The sequence below is a fragment of the Nyctereutes procyonoides genome, unplaced genomic scaffold, assembly GCF_905146905.1.
Source record: "Nyctereutes procyonoides isolate TBG_1078 unplaced genomic scaffold, NYPRO_anot_genome, whole genome shotgun sequence".
Taxonomy (NCBI): Eukaryota; Metazoa; Chordata; class Mammalia; order Carnivora; family Canidae; genus Nyctereutes; species Nyctereutes procyonoides.
The window spans coordinates 11,523,175-11,539,862 of NW_026575151.1; the positions used below are offsets into that span (position 1 = coordinate 11,523,175).

The 16,688-nt window shown below is 41.4% G+C and overlaps 1 pseudogene; it reads left to right on the forward strand.

Moving 5' to 3' along the window:
• The first annotated feature begins 8,149 nt into the window (after positions 1-8,149).
• LOC129501767 (keratinocyte-associated protein 2-like) lies at positions 8,150-9,935 on the forward strand (annotated as a pseudogene).
• Positions 9,936-16,688: the final 6,753 nt, after the last annotated feature.

The following is a 16,688-nucleotide window of genomic DNA, read 5'->3' on the forward strand; positions in this document are numbered from 1 at the left end:
ACTAATCTTTATTCTCTTCTCCCACTGGGTTTAGGCTTTATTTGCTGTTCTTTTTTCAGGCCCTTTAGGTGTAAGGTTAGCTTGTGTATTTGAGACTTTTCTAGTTTAAGAAAGTCTTATATTGCTTTGTACTTCCCTCTTTGGACTCCTTTGCTGCATCCCAGAAGGAACCATTGTGTTTTCATTTTCATTTGTTTCTGTGAATGTTTTTAATTCTTTAATTTCCTGGTTGACCCATTTATTCTTCAGTAGGATGCTCTTTAACCTCCAACTATTTGAGTTCCTTCCAATTTCCTCTTGTGATCGAGTTCAAGTTTCAAAGCATTATGGTCTGAAAATATGCAGGGAATAATCCCAATCATTTGGTACCTGTTGAGACCTGATTTATGATATAATGTCCCTTTTCATCCCTTACTGAAGTTTTTTTTTTAAGATTTTATTTGTTTATTCATGAGAGACACACACACAGAGAGAGGCAGAGACATAGGCAGAGGGAGAAGCAGGCTCTATGCAGGGAGTCCAATATGGGACTTGATCCCTGGACCCCAGGATCATGCCCTGAGCTGAAGGCACATGCTCAACTGTTGAGCTACCCAGGTGGCCCCAGTCTTTGATTTAAAATCTAATTTGTCTAAGGATTGCTACCCCAGCTTTCTTTTAATGTCCATTAGCATGATAAATGGTTCTCCACCCCCTCATTTTCAATCTCTAAAGGATCTTGGGTCTAAAAATGAATCTTATAGACAGCATATGAACAGGACTTATTTTATCTGATACCTTGTGTCTTTTGGAGCATGTAGCCCACTTACATTCAAAGTAACTATCAACAGATAGGAAATCAGTGCCATTGTATTACCTGTAAAGTCTTTGTTTCTGTATATGGTCTGTTCCTTTCTGGTCTGTGTTACTTTTGGGCTCTCCCTCTGCTTACAGGATTCCCTTTATTTTTTTTATTTTTTTTATTTATTTATTTTTTACAGGATTCCCTTTAATATTTCTTTCAGGGCTAGTTCGGTGATCAAATTTTCTGTGATCTGGAAGCTCATTAGCTCTCCTATTCTGAATGACAGCCTTGTTGGATGAAGTATTCTTGGCTGCATATCTTTCTCACTTAGTGCCCTAACTATATCATGCCAGCCCTTTCTGACCTGCCAGGTCTCTGCAGCTCTGTCTGCTGCCAGTCTAATGTTTCTACCCTTGTAGGTTAAGGACTTCTTGTCTCCAACTGCTTTCAGGATTATTTCTGAGATTTGCAAACTTCACTATTATATGTCAGAGTGTTGATCTATTTTTATTGATTTTTGGAAGAAGTGGTTCTCTATGCCTCCTGGACTTAAATGCAGGTTTCCTTCCCCAGATTAGGAAAGTTCTCAACTATGATTTGCTCAAATATACATTGTCCCTCTCTTTTCTTCCTCTGGAACCCCAATAATGTTTCACTTTATGGTATTACTGATTTCTCAAAGCCTCCCCTCATGATCCATTTAGTTTTTTCTTCCTCAAATTCTTTACTTTTCCATCATTTTGTCTATGTCATGGACTTTTCTGCCTTCTTTACCCTAGATGTTAGAGTGTCCATTTTAGGATGCCTCTCAGTTAAAGCATTTTTACTTTCAGCTTGATTAGATTTTAGTTCATTTCCGCACTAAAGGGTTCTCTAGTGTCTTCTATGCTTTTTCAAGCCTACCTAGTAGCTTTATGATTGTTTTCCTGAATTCTAGGTCTGACCTATCTTTTCATCAATTAGATCTATGGTAGAGTATTACCTCTGGTTCTTTTGTTGTGAATTTCCTCTTCTAGTCATTTTGTCCAGAGAAGGGATGAAATGAGGGGGAAAAAATATATCAAAAATATCAACCATGACCCCAGAAAAATACACACTAGACAAATCTGAAGATATCCAAAACCAAGTAGAGAAAAAAAGAATATAATCTCACAAGTGGACAAAACATGGTGATAAACTTGGGCCTGGGTGTATTTTGGTCTGTTTGTTAGAAGACACTTGATACCAAGATTACAAAAAAAGAAAAAAAAAAGAAAACCCAAGTAAAATCACATACAGTGAAAGGAAGCCAGAAAATGATCTATAAAAATATAATAATTAAACTTAAAAGACTTAAACACAAAGTTGATAAAAGAAACCAGTAAAAAGGGGGGAAAGGCTTTAAACTGAAAGACTAAAGACTCGGGAGAAAAAAAAAAACACCTTGATTTCTATGTATGATGTTCCCCTAGTACAGGAGTTTTTCAGTTCCGTGTGATTCATACACTTGGTCTGAGCCTAACCTTCTGGCTGGTCTTGGGGGAGAGACCTGTTGCATTGCATCTCAGGTGTCTTTGCCTGGGCAAAGTTCTACCACCCCGGGGGCAGGCTCAATGTAAGCTGTTTCAGGTTGCTCTATGTGGCTTTTGTTCCCTCAAGGCTTTCTGCTGCAGCTTTAGAAGATGAAAAAAATTAAAATGCCAGTGCCCCTATCTCTAGCCCTGAAGCTGAATGATCACAGCTCCCACTCTGCAGAGGACCCTCAGGGAAACGCAATCAACATTTGTGTCCTGCGGGGCACACATGCACCAATCTTCCCGGGGGAAGGAGGGAGGCATTCTGTTTGCTGGGCCCTTACTTGGAGAGCAGTTGCCTGATCATGTCACAGCTCACAGTTTATAGCAACACCAAGCCAAGAGCCTAGTCCTGGGCTCGCTGATTATAGGTGGTTTCCCCTGCTCCATGCCTGGAAACTGCTGCTCTCAGGCACCCCCATTATTTCCATGACCCTGGGGATCCTGACCACACTGTCCCACCTAGGATTCCACCTCTTTTTGCCACCTGAGCACCTTTCATGCAGGGACTTTCCTCCCTGGAGCAGACTTTTGAAGGTTCCAATTTTGCACTCTGCTGCTACATCACTTTCCCATAGCCAGCTGACAGAGGCTCCCTCCCCTTGCAGTTTATCTTCCAATATATCCCCTCAGATTCACTTTTCTCACTTCCCCACCTTGCAAAAAGTGGTAGCTTTTCTATTGTGCAGCAAGGCTTTTCTTAGATCTCAGGTTGAATTCATAAGTGTTCATCATTTGATGTGTAGGTGAATTCAAGGTACTTAGATGAGACTCCTCTGACATTTTCCCTCCACCACGACATCAGGTCTCTTTTGATTATTATTCCTTGTACTTTAGTTGATCACCCCCCATTTAAACATCCCGCAGGGAATTCTCTGAATGCTTCAGAAACCTCTCCTGTGATACCACAGGCCAAAACTTAACCTGGACTTTTCCACGGTTCTCCTTCAGCTCAAAAGTTGGCTTTGCTTCCACCGGACCATGCCCTGGGGAAGTGAGACCACATTTTGTGGTCAGTTAGTGGGCCTTCCTGCTAGTGCAGCAAACCTTCATTCATTTCACTCCATACTTAGTCTTCAAAAGCCCTTTCTCTATCACCTAGTTGAATAAAATTGTGCCTGGATTAGACACCAAATTTTAAACCAGGGCTTAATGGCTTTTATTGTAATGAGTTTAGGCTAAAGGAGAAGTCTCCAACACTTTCCAAAATTACTTCAAAGAACAGACTTGAAAGTTGGTTCTGATTCTCAGCCTGCCTTCCCTCACCCTTTTCCCTGGAGAATTATGCTGTAAATGATTAAGCTCCCTGAGCCACAGCTGGGTGCTAAATTCCTTTATAAACCATGCTGTAAGGTTCCTGGAAGGCAACACCTCCCTTCCAGAGTATGCTCAGCACAGAGGTGTTGAATCTAGTTGCCTACAGACCAACCTCACATAACACACAAACTTCAGAGAAGAATTGTTTGCTCACAGCCAGTCACTTGCACTCATCAGTCTCGGGACCACAGCTCTGGTTTGGGAGGTGAAGGAAGACAGACCTGGATAAACTCTGGCCACCACAGCTCACACCTGCAGGCCTCTGCAAGATTAGTTCCTTGGAGGAAAAAAAAAAAATGCCACCTTTGGATTTAAATACAATCAGGTCTGTGAAAGGGCTATTATATATGTAAATTACGTATCAAAGGAGTCCAAACTATAGTGAAAGCCAAAGCTTCCCAGTGAGTCTTTTCTCCAACTCCATCTCCATTTAAGACCTCAGACTCAGCACTACAACACACATCAACAAAAGCCTGAGGACCCAGAGTGAGGTGATTTCTACTTAAACGTAAGTTTGCCATAGGAAGAAAGGAGATTGGGCCTAGAAATGGAGTTTCCCTAGAGGCATCCTGAGAATTTGGAGAAGTTAATGCTGTAGTCATAGCTGCAAGCTTGAGGTATCTTCCTTAATAAGGACTGATTTTTTAAAAAAGCTAATGAGTAGGCATTTTTTTCCTTCAAGCTTAAGTACTGTGTTTAAACATTTTCAGACTATATTCCCCAATATCTCGGATGTTCTCTGGGCCCATTGGGGCAGTAGGCTGGTAAAAGCATACTCCCCTGCTGCTCCTAGAAGAGCCTTTTCTTTGCTATGCATCAAAATTGGCGGGAAAAGGTTCAAAAGTACTTATTTGAATTAGGATATCTAATATTGCCTCACCTACAGGTAGATTTATGGGGGTGGATGTGGAGGTCTTGATATTCAGAGTGCTACCTTTAATAAAATACTGCTGAGAAACTAACATCTTCTCCTAAAGGCATAAGTTTTAGTTGATCTGGTAACAATTTCTATCATCGAATTCTCTCACCACTGACACTTTTCCTACTTTTCTTGCTTAGTTCTTGTCTGAGTGGCTGATTACCATTAAAATAAGGATATGGGTCTTTGACTAAGGACACTTTAAAGTTTGGTGCTAATTAGATATAGCAAACAACCAGTTTCCTAGGAAAGTAGAACTGAACTCTGGTGTCGAGCAGCTCTAGGTAAACAGTGGATACTAGGCATAAACCCAAGAAATGAATTGAACCCAAAATGGTCTTGACACACTTAAGAATGTCTATCAACGCCATCCTGAGGGCTAGTCAGGGTTTGACTTACAAAGAGCTAAATCCCAGGCAAGTTTTATTTATTTATTTATTTATTTTTTCCAGGCAAGTTTTAGAAGACAACTTACGAGGTTTGTGGGCCAGTGGACCAGAAAGCAGACTGCACATCAGGCCAAAGCTCAGAGGTATCCACACAGATGAAGTGCCCTAAAGCATAGCCAAATTTCCACTGGCAGGGGAAAATTCTGCACTATTACAGGTCTTATTCTAAAAAGAAGTTTGACATTTAAATAGCTTAATGCTATTCAACCTCTTCTCGCCCTCTCCAATTATGGTCTTAGTTACAAGCTTGTCTCCTAACCCTTCATCATACCCTAGTTCGCCATACCCTAGTCTGGCTACTCCAGAAGCCTATGCAGTAACACCTACAGAGATACCGGTTGCATGGAATTCACCAGCAGTTGAGTCCTTTAAGCAAAGAGTAGGTGTCAATCATTTTGCCCTGCATTTCTAAGGTGAGAAAGGCAAACTTGTGTGTCTCTAGTCAGTCAGTTTTCTATTGAGAGGTATTTTGTCCAGTAATCCACTGAAGTATTTTGTAGGTTTGAAGTTGTGTATATGGTTTGTTTTTTTTTTGTTGTTGTTTCCATTAGCTTTTATAGTTAATGAAGCTTACAGAAGTGGAAAGGAGGCTAGTAGACAAAATATATATGCACTACCTCTTAGACTTCATTTATCTTTAACTGAATTCTTGGTTGATCATTAAGTCACTAGCTTCTGGAATTATTAGAGGCAGAGAAGTTTTGCTGTCAGTAAAGAGACAGTTACAGGTGAGAACTATACAGGATGAATAATGAGAAATTGGTTTTCAGGGTTAGGCAGCCACAGAGAAGCTAAGTCTCTCACTGCTATCCCTGGGCTTCATCTTGCTGAGTTCTCCCACCCCACCCCCAACACCCCAGTTCTAATTATAACCATTAACTAGCAGCATCCTTTGGAAAGGCTGGGACTTAAGATCTCATATCTCATCTGTCAAGTGATTCTACATTAAGCAGTTTGCGAAACCCAGAACTTTGAGCCCAAGATCTACAAGGCAAGATATTTGTTCTTCTTGAGCCCTGCTTCCCTCATAAAGTACAGTATTAACAAAATTAACTCCCCATTCACGGAAGGATGAGGATATGTAACTTTGTCTACCCTCATCCCCATTTTTTCCATATTTTTCTTAAAGCAGGTGGACACAGGTGTTTAAAGTTACATCATGATTTTTATAAGAAACAAGTCGGCACACAGACTGCAATACAATTTGCTATGTAGCACTTGGGAAATCCTCATGGTCAAGATACTGTATCCATCACATAGGATGGTCTTGATCAGTCTGTTACAAAGATGCCACATTATCCCTTTTCTCCATGACAGACACTGGTTTCTCAATAAGCTCAAGGAAGCCTCACAATTCTCATGGTGCCCTGGGTAACCATTTAAGCAGATCAAGTTTCGTCACTATCCCAACTACCAAGGCTTCATTCCGTTCACTCATCAGTAAAGTGCTCTCAAATAAGCAATTCTGACATTAACTGAAGAGCCCAAAGAGGAGGAAATACAATTCCCCCTCAACTCCACATTCAAGTAGGTGAGTTTCAGCCCGCGGGTTTTGCATCCTTTTCAGATCAGACAACTGCTTTCTAAAGGAGTGTGGTTAAAACCCGTAACTCCCTGGTAAGAAGACCCAAAAGCACATGGGGAAGTTCACTTTAATCCTTTACTAACAGATCACTAAAGACCCTTCCTTCCCTTGAAGAAATGTAATTCAGAAATACCCTACATTTTTTGCCCATGACTTTCACCCAAGCCAAACTAATAATAGTCTCTAAAGCAGAGAGAAAGTAGTTTTCCCTCACTTTCTGCCTTTACTTTAGACAAGAGTTTCCAATAGACTTTACGACTCCCACTAAAGGCTAGAAAGAAAGGATTTGGAAAATTTTCATGAAGAAAGCAAGGTAAGTGAATTTGCTTTAAGTATAGAAGCCATGTACTTTTAAAGCTTTATACAACTGCAGTAAGGTAGCTGGAAGAGCGATTTTGCTGAAGCATCTTTTAAGCTGGAGGTTAAACAAACTAATTAGAAGCAGGTGGCTTCTCAGATTCAAGCATTAAACTCAAAACTGAGGACTCACTGTTAAGTTTCTCCAAGGACTCCCTTTAGGAACCCCAATAATTAGAAAATTTCTCCTCTGTTTGTACTTCAAGGAAGACATGCCTGATTAAAGGACTTTAGGAAGGAACTATAACTTTGTAGGAGATATTTTCTGTCTGCAAACAGCTGGTTTCATGTTGTTTGCTTAGGATTTCTTTGTCTTTTTTCTTCACTCACCTTTCGTCTCTAAAGTAAGCTACCCAACATTTTCCTTGAGACCTAGAAGTTTGGTTCTTTCCACTCACCCCTTCTTAATCAGCGGAGAACTTCCCAGCTACCAGTACGTCTGTAAAACTTTAGACTATATTCACTCACTGACCCCCTACTAACTAACATCTGCAGCATCAGCAGAGCAAAAAAACCACCTCAGGCCGACTTCCTTCTGTTTATACTCAAAGCCCTGCCTTCATCTTGGGTGCAGACCAATGAGAAGACCTAGGATCTATTGCTGCTCTGCAATTGCTCCGGGATTTCAGGCTAGTGAAAAACCGGTCTCCAGATGCCAGGAAGCCAGAGATTCTTATTAGGCTTCCTATTTTAAAGAACCATTACAGGTCCTCTTTGCCTTTTTTTTTTTTTCCTCACTGTGTTGTAAAGGCTACCGAGTGGTTGAAGACTGTTCTGAGGGCATAATTTAGAATCACCTTGTAAAAATGGCTGGATCAGCTACCCCTCTAGCACTTAGTCTTAATATAAAATAATTTTAGGGGTGCCTGGGTGGCACAGTGGTTAGGGGTCCGCTCTTGGTTTCAGCTTAGGTCCTGATTTAGGGGTTGTGAGATTGAGCCCTCCTAGGGCTTCATGCTCAGTGTGAAGTCTGGTTAAGTTTTTCACCCCTCTACCCCCGCCCCCTGCCCTGTGTGTACTCGCTCTCACTTTTTCAAAAATAAATCTTTAAAAATAAATAAAAGATTTGTAATGTGTTTTAAGGAATATCAAAAGGAAAAACATGAGATGCTAACACACATGCACAGCAACTGCTGCAGTTGGGCTCCCCTTTCTTGGCCCAAGGCACCCAAGTGCAGGACCGTGATGGCCATGAGTATGGGCACCGCGCTGGCACTCCTCTCCCTCCTGTCCCTGCTGCTCTTTGCCAGGATGCATATATATAGCCTCCAGCTGGCTTCCCCTAAGTGGCTTACCATCAAAGGGGACACCTGCTGGGCTCCAGCCTTTTAGTCTTCTCTCTCACCGCCTTCAGTAATCTGAATGTTGTCTTTGGCAAAGGATTCCAAGCAAAGATCTTCCCTGAGATTCTTCTCTGTCTCCTGTTGGCTCTCTTTGCATCTGGCCTCATCCACCAAGTCTGTGTTAGGACTTGCTTCACCTTCTTCATGGTTGGCCTCAACTACATCAACAAGATCTCCTCTCTATCAGGTAACAGTTCCATTCCTCACACCAGCCAAGATCACAGGGTAAGAGCAAAAAGAGAAGCTGACCCCAAATGTCCAATAAAGTTTGAGGAAGGAGGGAAGGGGAGGGGAGAGAAGAGGAGGGGAAGGTAGGAAGGAAGGAAGGAAGGAAGGAAGGAAGGAAGGAAGGAAGGAAGGAAGGAAGGAAGGAAGGAAGGAAGGAAAAAGAGAAAGAGTAGCTATTTGATCAGACACCTTGTGTTAGTGTCAAACATCCTTACTCTCAGACAACACTAATCATCATGCTCACCTGTATCATTCATTTATTCTTTCGTTCACAACTATTATTAAAGTCTATGATTTGGAGAAAGCAAGGAGGTGACCTAGTGGGTCATGGGCTTTGTCTGTGTTTGTCAGAATCCTCAGGATCCACGTGTTTTCTGAAAATTTAATTCCATTTGTAGATTTGAGAGTAAAAAGTATTATGTTTAGACACTAATGAGCCAAACTGATATAAATAAATGATTTAATTAATAAATAGAGGAGGAGAGACAAATCTTCTTTACAGAATAATTTGAAATAATATATGTCCATACTTCCCAATCCATGAGGTGGATTTTAATTACCCTCCCTTTGAGTGTGGGCTGGGCTTAGTGACTCAGGTATCTAAGTACAGAGTAGGGAAATGAAAAAAATAATCATTTTGCATACACCTGAAACTAATATCACTGTATGTTAACTAATTTTTTTAAAACTTAAAAAAAATTTTATGAAGAAACCTGGTAGTGTTTCCCTTAACTTTGTCTTTTTTTTTTTTTTAAAGGATTTACTTATTTATTCACGAGAGACACAGAGAGAGAAGCAGGCTGCCTGCAGGGAGCCAATGTGGGACTGGATCCTGGAATTAGGCCCTTGAGCAGAAGGCAGACACACAACTGTTGAGCCACCTAGGCATCCCTGCCTTAACTTTGTCTTAACACTACCTTAATGAAGTGATCCAGGTTAACATCATCAGTGGTAAGTCATGTTGCTATTAAGCACCCTTAAATATAGTGAGAAGAGCCCTTCATCTCTATGATATCCTTCCTCAAAACCCTTCAAAAGAGTTAATCGAGGTCATGAAAAATAAGGAAAGACTGAGGAGCTTCACAGACCAGAAGAGACTAAGGATGTATGTAAACTAAATACAACATGGTACCCTGGGTAAGGATCCTGGAACAGAAAAATACATTAGTGGAAAAATTGGTGAAATCCAAATAAAGTTTGGAGTTCAGTACATACAATGTATAAATGTTGATCTTTTAGTTTTGGCAAATGTACCATGATTATATAATATGTTAACATTAGGGGAAACTGAGTAAAGGGAATAAGGAACTTTCTTTACTGTCCCTGCAACATTTCTGTGAATCTAAGATCATTCACAAATAAAATACTTACTTGAAAGGAAAACTAAGAAAAGGAAATAAGGAAAATCCACATGAACTTTTAAGATAAAATGCAAGTCTTCAAATAAATTTTATGCTTATAGCAGACTGCTTTAAACTATGCATCCCCTATAGCGCACCTGAGTGTCTCAATGGTTGAGCATCTGCCTTTGGCTCAGGGTGTGATCCTGAGGTCCTGGGATGGAGTCCTGCATCAGGCTCTTTGCAGGGAGCCTGCTTCTCCTTCTGCCTATGTCTCTGCCTCTCTCTCCGTGTCTCTCGTGAATAAATAAATAAAATCTTTTAAAAAATAAATGAACTATGCTTCCCCTAGACTTGCTAGAAGCACTTTTCCATTTTAGGGGTAATTTAGAGCAAAAGTTTGAAAGGTTAGATAAATACCAAAGCTATTTGAAGGATGGGATAAGGCTAGAGGCTAAGACGCCAGCTGGAATCCAGCTAGTATATAACCAAGTCTGAGGCAACAAGTCAATCGACAACTAGAAACAAATTGACTTATTTATTCCTGTGATTGCGACCAGTGCTTTCTGGGAATTTGCTAATTCCAGTCCACCATTTTCATCTTGACTGTTCATGTATCTGTAGTCATGAGAGAAGAGATTCTATTCTCAGGTAGCCAGATCACATCAAAATTACCAAATCTGCTTAAGAAGAATGTGTGTTTTTTTTGTTTTTTTTTTTTTAAGATTTTATTTATTTATTTGACAGAGAGCACCAGCAGGGGGCATGGCAGGGAGAAGAGGGAGAAGCAGACTCCCTGCTGAGCAGAGCGCTGATGTGGGGCTCCATCCCAGGACCCTGGGATCACGACTTGAGCTGAAGCAGACACTCAGGCAACTGACCCATCTGGTGCTCCAAAGAATGTGTTTTTAAAAAACAACACCTAAAAACCAAAAACAAAGCACAACACCTACTATGGAAGATAGGGTAAGTAGTAAAGAACATGAACATTGAAGGTAGGCAGACAAACCTGGGTTTAATTCTCTACTAGATTTAATTCTTAGTTTATTGGCTATGTGATCTCACACAAGCTTTAGGCCCTCATCTGTGAAATGGGAATAAAGAGTGCTTACTCAAAAGATTATTGTGAGGGCCGATCAATAATATGTATGAAAAGCATCTATAATAGTTCATGGCGGGATCCCTGGGTGGCGCAGCGGTTTGGCGCCTGCCTTTGGCCCAGGGCGCGATCCTGCAGACCCGGGATCGAATCCCACGTCGGGCTCCCGGTGCGTGGAGCCTGCTTCTCCCTCTGCCTGTGTCTCTGCCTCTCTCTCTCTCACTGTGTGCCTATCGTAAATAAATAAAAATTCAAAAAAAAATATTAAAATAGTTCATGGCACACATAGAGCACTTACTACTATTACATAGATCTGTTCTACACCCAATACATATTGATTGACTCATTTAATCCTCACAACAATCCTATTATTCATCTTTTTTTTAAGATTTTTATTTATTGGGATCCCTGGGTGGCGCAGCGGTTTGGCGCCTGCCTTTGGCCCAGGGCGCGATCCTGGAGACCCGGGATCGAGTCCCACGTCGGGCTCCCGGTGCATGGAGCCTGCTTCTCCCTCTGCCTGTGTCTCTGCCTCTCTCTCTCTCTCTCTCTGTGACTATCATAAATAAATAAAAAAATTTAAAAAAAAAGATTTTTATTTATTTATGAGAGAGAGAGAGAGGCAGAGACACAGACAGGGAGAGAAGCAGGCTCCATGTAGGGAGCTCGATGTGGGACTCGATCCCAAGTCTCCAGGATCATGCCCTGGGCCGAAGGCAGCGCCAAACCGCTGAGCCGCCCAGACTGCCCTCCTATAATTATTATCTTTTGCCCTCCTATTATTCATCTTTATGTTCCACGTGGGGAATCTGAGCCACAGGACGATGAATTATTGGCCCAAGGCAACATAGCCTGTAAATGATGTAACTTGATTCAAATCCAAGCAGTCTGGCTCTAGAATTCTTGCTTTTAGTTGGCACACTGTATTACCTCTTCTGTTATCAGAAAGGAAGAAAGGAGAAAGGGGATAGAGCATCCTGGGAAGTCCAAGAAGAGGTACCTTTAAGAAAAGTTAAATGGTCAGCCCTACTGCAGCAGTGCAAATATATAAATAATGTAGGTATGAATTAGGAATGATATCAAAGTCATGTCTAAGAGACTATTAGAATGGTATCGCTTGGGATCCCTGGGTGGCGCAGTGGTTTGGCGCCTGCCTTTGGCCCAGGGCGCGATCCTGGAGATCCAGAATTGAATCCCACGTCGGGCTCCCGGTGCATGGAGCCTGCTTCTCCCTCTGCCTATGTCTCTGCCTCTCTCTCTCTCTCTCTGTGACTATCATAAAAAAAAAAAAAAAAGAATGGTATCGCTTCTGCAGGCGCAAAAGTCAATGAGAACATTCCTTCATAAGTCATGTAATAACACTGTAAAAGTAAAGTTTACCAAATTAGAGAAGTTCTCTCCCCACATGCTTATCCCACTGTTTTCTCAGTTGATTTCCTGGACAGAAAGCTCAAATACTAGTTAAAAACTAGATACATGACAACCTCACTGTAGAAGAGTCTGCCAACATTCCACACTTAATCATCCTTCTTCAAATAAAAGCCAACCCAAGCCTAAGGCAACCTTCTGAAAGGCTTCCCCTGCTTTCCAGCCTAAGTAGAGGGCAACCACAAAAATAAAAGGCCCAGGTTGGGCTCCTAACTTGGCAAACCCATCTCTAATTTACTGTTCAAATGTTAAAAGGTACCACCCTGTGAGTCCTTATTCTGAGCCAGGTAATCTATACTTTGACTCATTTAATTCACCCTTGACCCCCATGAACTAAATATTGACATTCCAATTTATGAGTGAAAAAATTCAGGTTCAGAAGGATTAAGCAATTTTCTCCCCAAGTTACACAGCTAGCAAGAGTCAGTGCCAGGATTTAAACCCCAGCTGTTCACATTCCAAGGCCCTGCTCTTCGGCACTAAGATATACAGTTGAGGTTGTCAAAAAGGGGTATTTGAAGGGCAGAGCCAGTAACAACTTGTAATGGCCTTATTATCCCTTTTTCCAATGAGAGATCCCTAAAACCCACAAGAGAATAAAGACAAAAATGTTCTTTCTAGAATAGGAGCCATCCTTAGGGACAGGCCCAGAGACAATAGAAAGGACTCCAATTTTTATTTCAACAGCTTAATTTCAATTCTGTTATCCTGAACTAAGGCACACTGCTACAGAATCAAGATCCTCCTCAACCTCTTTTTTTTCTGTCTTCTTTCCCTCCACCCAAACCTGAATCGGTGAAGGAGGGACCAGGGAAGAAAGAGAAATAGGGTTTGTGCAAAGAACAATTCCAGTTTCAGTTTTCCTAACTCGTTCCAACCCGGACTGATTCCGCTAGGTTTTTCACCAGAGCTACTTGCTGCTCTCACTGCCTTCTGATGCTTGCTTGGACCTTGTGCCTGTTCTTTGAGTACAAAGGCAGCCAGGGAACAGGTGATCCCTACCAGCACAGAAGAAAGAACTCCTGGTGTCCATGGTCTGCCTTTGAAAGCTTGTGTTTGTTACTTCGTAACTCATTATTTGGATGGGGTGGATGGTGTTACATATACAGATATATCATAGAATTTATTTGATCTTTTACAGCATCCATATGATATTGAACTTCAGAATGTGCAAGCCTAATTTAGACTATGAACAGACCTAGAACTTTCCAATTCCTTGTCATGCCTATATTCCTATGTCTCCTGTTTGAAATGAGAAAGCAGCTGCCAGTGTAGAAAAAGCCTACCCATATAGACTTTCTCTTGAGTCCTCCTACCTCAGCATCCATCTGCTACCACCATAGTTTAAGCCTTTGTTTCTCACTATTCCTTTTCTCTATTCTTCCTGCTGTCTTCACTACCTTCAAGATACTACCCTCTAGACCATTCTCCACACTACATCCAGAGAGATCTTCCTAGAACAAAACTCTTCTCTGGCTCCCCATCATGCTCAGGCTAACGACAAAATTCTTACCATAGTAAAAAACAAAAACAAAAAAGAGAAGGGAGAGAGGGAGGGAGAGAGAGGTCATTTAAAAAATTTTATTTGGTTAACATAGAGTGCAATATTGGTTTCTGGAGTAGAATTCAGTGATTCATCACTTACATACAACACCCAGGGCTCATCACAAGCACCCTCCTTAATACCTATCACATCTAGCCCATCCCCCGCCCACCTCCCCTCCAGCAACCCTCAGTTTGTTCTCCATCATTAACACTAGAGAGAGAGGTCATTTATTGACTGCTTCAGTCTTCCATCACTCAAATGCCATCTTTCCTCTGGCCCCCTTTGATTGGTCTTCCTTCTAGCATTTTTCCCATTCTGTTTCATCCTCTAGTACATCCTCTGCCTTTTTTCATCCTCCTCATCCACCTAGCTAATTCCCACTCATCCTTTAAGGATTGATGCATGTTTTGTCTTTTTCAGAAAGCATTTCTCTATTAGACACCCCAAAGTAGGCTAAGAAGCTTCCTCCTGTCCTCCTAAGGGAAAAACTAACATATCTCTTGTTACAACTCCATTGTCACTACCTGTTCACTTGTCTGTTTTCTTCACCAAAATTGAGCTCATGGAAAATATGTCTTCTTATTCACCTTTGCGACTCAGTCCCTGGAATAGTTCCTGTCTTTGATTTTTAAGAGAATGAAGGAATGAAAGGGTGAATAAATGGCCAGTTTGCTTTATCTAGAAATAAATGACATACTCAAATGGGGTAATTGAGAAGAGCTTAATAAGGCACCACTTATAAGGAAAACCAAAGAAAAAATGAAGTATCCCTGGGGCCAGCTACAGCAGGAGCTGGGACCATCTCTAAGTCTGAAGTTACAAGGAGAATCCAAATCACTGCAAGGAAGGATCAATGGACAGGGGTAAGTTCAGTAGTGGTCTTCAGTAAAGAATGCATCCAACCTGTAGTGACTTGGCATGATATGAGCTGAGAGAGTAAGTGCTTTGAAGGCACTCTCTTCCCATCCTCCAATCTTCTGTTACTGCCTCTCACTGGCCAAATCTACCAGAAGCCAAGGGACAAGGGAACCTATGATGTAATTAGCATGGGTCAACTCCCAACGCAAAGAGCAGGGTGGGGAGGAGATCTAGAAGAGCAAATGGAAAAGATCCAACACAGTTTCTTTCCAAGAACAGAATCTTTGCATCCTAAAGGTTAAGTTCAAGAATAATAATCAGAGAAAAATTTATCTTCTTTGTAGCTGGTAAGAGAATTGCTTCTAAGGTGAGAGAAACACTTGAATAAGCCAGTTGTTATAAAGAATAGAGCAAAGGGCTAGCACCCAGGTTTCTTGCAGAAGAAGCACCTTCCTATGGGTAATAAAGGATAAAAAGGGAGGGAGAATGGAGTTGAATGCATTCTTGGGGCAAGGTTAAGAGGAAGAGGGGACATGGCTGAGGACCATGAAGAAAGAGTTAGGAGAATAAGTCAAGCTAATGGAGATTTTTCCAAGTGAAATTGTGGGTACTTTGTGCAGCAAGGTATCTTTCTGTGGTCATTATGAACCCATAGTAAGAATTTATTTTAAATCATTATATGTTCACTGTGAATGGGTTGTTTGTGGAAGTTAATGGAAAGATTGAGTTTATTCACATTAAGATTGGTACCAAGCTGCCAAAGACAAGGGTCCAAGAGGAAAAACACCTTTCTTAGTCAAACAGAGAAGGGACTGGGGTTCTGAGAAGTAAAGAGACTGAGTGAAGAGCACAGCATTAGAGGAGGCAAAGCAGGACCCAAACCTGGGATGTCTGGCTCGAATTTGGGGGTATTTTCCTCTGTCAATCTGTCTCCTTCCATTGTGTCTCTAAGGGTAAGTTAGAAGACACAGGAACCATGGCTATGTACCTCTTATGGCTTACAGATATATACTAATTAAGGGCTAGAATTTATGGGGGATATACTGTGTGTCAAGAGCTTTATATGGGTTATCTTGTCTAATCAAAGTAACCCAGGAGAGCTTCTAGTACTATCCCATTTTACTGATGTGGAAATACATTGGAAAGATGAAGCAACTTTCCCTAAGTGCAGACTTAGAATTCAGCACTCCCACTCTGCCCATCTGTGTTTGTAGATCATCTCAACAGCGGTGAAGGCTTTTACTCACTTTCAGCATTATTAAAGGGAGCATTTATACCCTTTTAAATGAAAACCTACCAATAAAAGTGTTTTTTGAAGTTGGGTTGCCACCAGCTCAAAATACTATGGATCTTTATCAAGAGTCTCCTTGATTTTTAGCCCCAATTCCAGTTATCTTGCATATCACAGTAGCTGCCACGGTTATATTTTTCACATATTGTCTTTGAAATAAGCCTCCATGTGGCAACTTTGGAATCCCACAGAGCTCCCTCAAGACCCCATATGTTAGAGGAGGTTCCCTACCGTGACCTCCACAGCAACTCATCTCCTCCCTGCAGGCCTGCTTCAGATCCAGGAGCTCAAAAAAGTGGATGGGTTCTTTCAAAAAAAAGAAAAGGAAGAGGAAGCGTTGCTATTCCCTGTGGTTCATGTTCCTAACAGTAAATCTCCAAGCGCTTATTAGAGTTTGGTAGTACTTCATCCCACTGTTACTTCATCCAATAGGAGTGGTATTCTGTCTTCATCTGGGATGTTCTTGATGAGTACTATGGTCAAAAATGCTGATTTGACATGTCTTAGACTTTTCTTTCAAACACTCAATCTATAGGGGTGCCTGGGGGGCACAGCCAATTAAGCATCTGACTCTTGGTGTCAGCTCAGGTC